Source organism: Cebus imitator, unplaced genomic scaffold, assembly GCF_001604975.1.
Source record: "Cebus imitator isolate Cc_AM_T3 unplaced genomic scaffold, Cebus_imitator-1.0 Scaffold285, whole genome shotgun sequence".
In the NCBI taxonomy this organism is placed as follows: Eukaryota; Metazoa; Chordata; class Mammalia; order Primates; family Cebidae; genus Cebus; species Cebus imitator.
In genome coordinates, this window is record NW_016107600.1 from 504055 (window position 1) to 508457 (window position 4403).

Consider the following 4403-nt stretch of genomic DNA (forward strand, 5'->3'; position numbering starts at 1 on the left):
CTGCACCCAGGCCACCGCGGAAGCCAGCGCTGCTCACGCGGGAGAAGCTCGAGGAGCTCGAGCGGGCACTGGGCCCACTCGTGAAGGAGCGGCTGCTGAAGGCCCCGGGGCCAGTGGTGGACACCCTGTAGGACTTCTGGGTCACCCTGATGGACATGGTGGAGGCAGGAGTGGAAGCAGGCGAGCTGAACCAGGGAGAGATTCCACAAGGAGCGGAGAAGCTGCTGCTTGGACGAAAGCACTCAGGAATGGCCCTTTATAAAAGAGAGCCCAGCCCCAGGGTGGGGAGGAGGCCTTGTACCTGAGTGGCTAGCATCAGAGAGGGCTGGGCCTAACCCAACACCTGCCACCTCTGGGCAGGACTCGGGTGGGGGCAGCAGAGAGCTGCTGCCACCCAAGGGCCTGCGGCAACCCTGGAGCCCACTCCAGCACCACCCCCAGAAACCCAGGGAAGGGCAATTCAGTGAACATGAAACTGGAAGAAATCCTGTCCTGGCACAAGCTCCTGTAACAAGGAGACTTGCCTGGGTCGTCCAGCCACTACAACCCTGACTCCTGGGTCTTGTCTCCCTCCCTCCTGGGGGAAATAAACTGGAGGACTGGAGGACTGGGAAGCATGGCAAAAAAGGGTCTCCTAGCATTTGGGTCTCCTCTGAACTGCTGACGCCCCAAAGACACTCTCTTGTGTTCTCCCTGATTGAAGCCATTATGAGGGCCTGCCGGGGCTGGATGACAGAACTCCTGGAGTCCAAAGCCTTGAATCTGAAGTCAACCTTTTGCCTCATCTCTCCAGGTTACTGTTCTACCCCAGCACCTGGTGCAGTGCCAAGAGGGGCTGGGTAGATATTTGTGGAATTAATGTATGAATAAACATCACACACACACGCACGCACGCACGCACACACACGGAGTGGCTGTTGTCCCTCTGCATCTGAACGTGCAAGACAAAAAGAGATTCTAGGCCAGACGCAGTGGCTCATGCCTGTAATCCCAGCACTTTGGGAGGCAGGGCGCAGTGGCTCATGCTTGCAATCCCAGTACTTTGGGAGGCCCAGGCGGGCGGATCATGAGATCAAAAGATCAAGACCATCCTGGCTAACACAGTGAAACCTCGTTTCTACTAAAAATACAAAAAAAATTAGCTGGGTTTGGTGGCACGCACCTGTAGTCCCAGCTGCTCTGGAGGCTGAGGCAGCAGAATCGTTTGAACCTGGAAGGCAGAGATTGCAGTGAGCAGAGGTCCAGCCATTGCATTCCAGCATGGACAACAGAGCGAGACACCATCTCAAAAAAAAAGAAAAAAATTAGCCGGCATGGTGGCACGCTCCTGTAATCCCACCTACTCAGGAGGCTGAGGCAGGAAAATCGCTTGAACCCAAGAGACAGGGATTGCAGTGAGCTGAGATTGCAGTGAGCTGAGATTTCTCCACTGCACTCTAGCCTGGGGGACAGAGTGAGACTCCATCTCAATGAAAAAAAAGAAAAAAGAGAGCAATCCAACACAGCACTTTTCCAGAACATAACCCAGAGCCTTCCTTTCCTCCCAAGGTCCTAGGATCCCCTGGGCCAGGTTAACACTGTAAGCCTTGCTGAAGGGCCTGGAGAATGACGAACAGGGCTAGAAGGCAGGGAAGGCAGGGGCCGGGACTTCACAGTTCTTACGGCTCTTTGTGGGAGTCATTCCCGTTGCTCCCAGTGAGTGAATCATGGGAAGTGAGATAGGACGGCAGGGGGTACAGTGGAGTGGAGTGGCACTGGTCACCCCAGGGAAGGGGGTGAGACCACCTACTGGGTGGACAGATGCACAGATTCCTCCCTTTTTTTTTTTTGAAGTTAAAATTTTATTTATGGCCTGAGTAGCATATAAGATGTGTTTTCCATGCTTCAAAAAGAAAAAAAAAAAGTCTTTAGCAGGTCTCTGGCTTCTGTCCCTCCCTATGCATCCTACCGTTCTGTTTCCTGTTTTTAACTTTCTCTGTACCTGTGGGAGTCATCAATAGGGAGTGTTACAGGGCTTGGCGAGAAATGTCACATTGAAGACAAGTGGCCTCAAACTGAAATCAGGTGGTGGTGCTACCTGGACCCTCCTGCTTTTCCCAGCTCCGACGGGCCAGAGGAAATGGAGGAAGAGTCTCTGCACCTGTCTCCCTGATCCTGTTAGCAAAGTGAGTCAGGAAGGCAGGTTGAGACACAGCATGCACCTGTGGGAGGTTGAAGAATGGGGAGCCGAGCAAGCCACCCCAGGCCTGGGTGGGGCGGGCGTGGGTGGAAGGCAGGAGGTTTAGATCCCCAAGGCAGAGATTCCACCTGCAATTACCTGATGGCTGGGCTGGGTTCTCTGGAAGATACTGCAGGGTGTGATGTGGGGACTGGATGAAAATGAACTGGAAGGACCAACAGATGACACCCAGATCCCCTTGGGGAGAGGGACAGGTGACACACACCCCTGACTCGGGGAAGGGGGTGACCACCTGCTGGGAGGACAGATGTACAGATTCCTCCCCATCCTTGTCTGGGAGAGACACCCGGGCTCACAGACAGGCACATAGGACCCCTACTCAGAAGTACAGAGAAACCCAGAAGCCCCCTCTTTGGAGGGCAGACATAAACCTAAATACACACAGACAAGCTCCCTTCACAATGCATGCATGCATGCACACCTACACACACACATACACACACACACACACACACACACGCCTGCACACGCACATCACATTGAAGTCCCTTCCAGAAGACAAATGCAGAGATTTCCCCAAAGTGGGCACAGTGAGTGGCTTCTTCCTCCTTCCACTGTTTTCTACCTCCCTCCCCTCTCCTCCCCCATCTCCTCTCCCCTCCCTTCCCCCCTCTCCCCTCCCCTCCCCTCCTCTACCCTTTCTCCCCTCCCTCCCCCCTCCCTCATCTCCTCCCCTCTTTGCTTTCCTCCCCCACTTCCCTGCACCCCTGGCCCTGGCATCCTGCTGTGCTGAATGGAGCAAGGGAAATCCAGTTAGCACCTATTTACACCAGGCCTTCTCCCAGCTCCTTTAAACAATGCCTAATTCTCTAAAGAGTGATTTGAATACATGCTACCCCCTCCCCAACAAACACCTGCACCCAAAAGAGCTGAGAAACCTTTTCCAGAAGACCATAGGGAGGAGCACTGGGCCCAGTGCCAAACCTGGGCCAGAGAAGGCAGAAGGAGGGAGGGAGGGGCTGGTCAGACGGGTATGGCAACCCTGTAAAGGGAGGACAGGCGCTCTCCCTATCTTCCCTCCCCCACGCTGCTGTTAGAGGGAGCAGGGAGCACTCAGGTCCTGATTTAGGCAGCACAAGGAGTGAAAAAACAGCACCCCAAAGCCCTTCCTGAAATTTCAGTCCCCTCCACCCCATCTTTATGGTTCTCTGGTTCTAGGAGTGTCTCTTGTTTAAGGTGAGGACAAAGTGGGTTGCCAGGGACCCTGCAGTATCCAGACTGGAGGGCTGACCCAGACCTTACCCAGCCAGGGGAAGCCCCTTTTTTCTGAGGCAGCTCAGAACAGTCCAAGGCCAGAAGTGTTTGTGTCTCATTTGTCAGCTCTCTATTGCCCAGAGACCCCAGCCAAACCCTCCCCCAGATGCCCCAGGCCCACCCTCAGCGCAAGAGAAGAGGCCAGAGTTAGCCTCTCTAATGGCCCCTGCCTGGGACTTCGGGGGTAAAGGCAGAAGGGGAAGGCCCCTGGGACTAGGGCCAAGGGATAAGGGAAGAGAAAACCAGACTGGGGCGGGCCCAAAGGTACAGCTCCTTATAAGGCATTGTGGTCTACACACAGCTGCCTGCCCAAAAAAAGGGAACAAAGAGTTTGTGGTGACTGCCCTACCCAGACGACTCTGCCTCAAACCGCCTTTCCTGGAGAGTGAACCAGGGAAGGAGGAGACACTCTCTCCCTGTGGGCCAGGAGTGGGGGCCAAGCCCGCTACTCCTAATCGCGCAGGATAATTCACAGGAGGCCCTGAGACCCTGAGCAGTGGCTTAAGTCTGGGGGCCAGTGGGATGGGCAGGTAGCTGTTATCATCACTTATAATTGTGGGGAGAGATGGTCCAAACAAGTTTTGCCTAGTGATAGGGACTGATGATCTCATTCACAGCAGCATTGTTCATAATAGCCAAAGAGTGGGAATAAAACAAATGTCCACCAAATGATCAATGGATTTTTTTAATATGGCATATCCAAGCAATCTAATGTTTTTTTTGTTGTTGTTGTTGTTTTGTTTTGTTTTTTTTGAGACAGAGTTTCTCTCTTGTTACCCAGGCTGAAGTGCAATGGCATGATCTCGGCTCACCGCAACCTCCGCCTCCCGGGTTCAGGCAATTCTCCTGCCTCAGCCTCCTGAGTAGCTGGGATTACAGGCACGCGCCACCATGCCCAGCTAATTTTTTG

At 54.0% G+C, this 4403-nt stretch overlaps 1 long non-coding RNA gene across 1 annotated transcript; it reads right to left on the bottom strand.

The window, feature by feature from the left end:
* Window positions 1-1879: 1879 nt before the first annotated feature.
* On the bottom strand, window positions 1880-2520 carry LOC108284852. The gene is made up of 3 exons (XR_005195933.1): window positions 2318-2520; window positions 2078-2201; window positions 1880-1981 (listed from the first exon to the last, which is right to left on the bottom strand). It is a non-coding gene; the product is annotated as an uncharacterized LOC108284852 (long non-coding RNA).
* Window positions 2521-4403: the final 1883 nt, after the last annotated feature.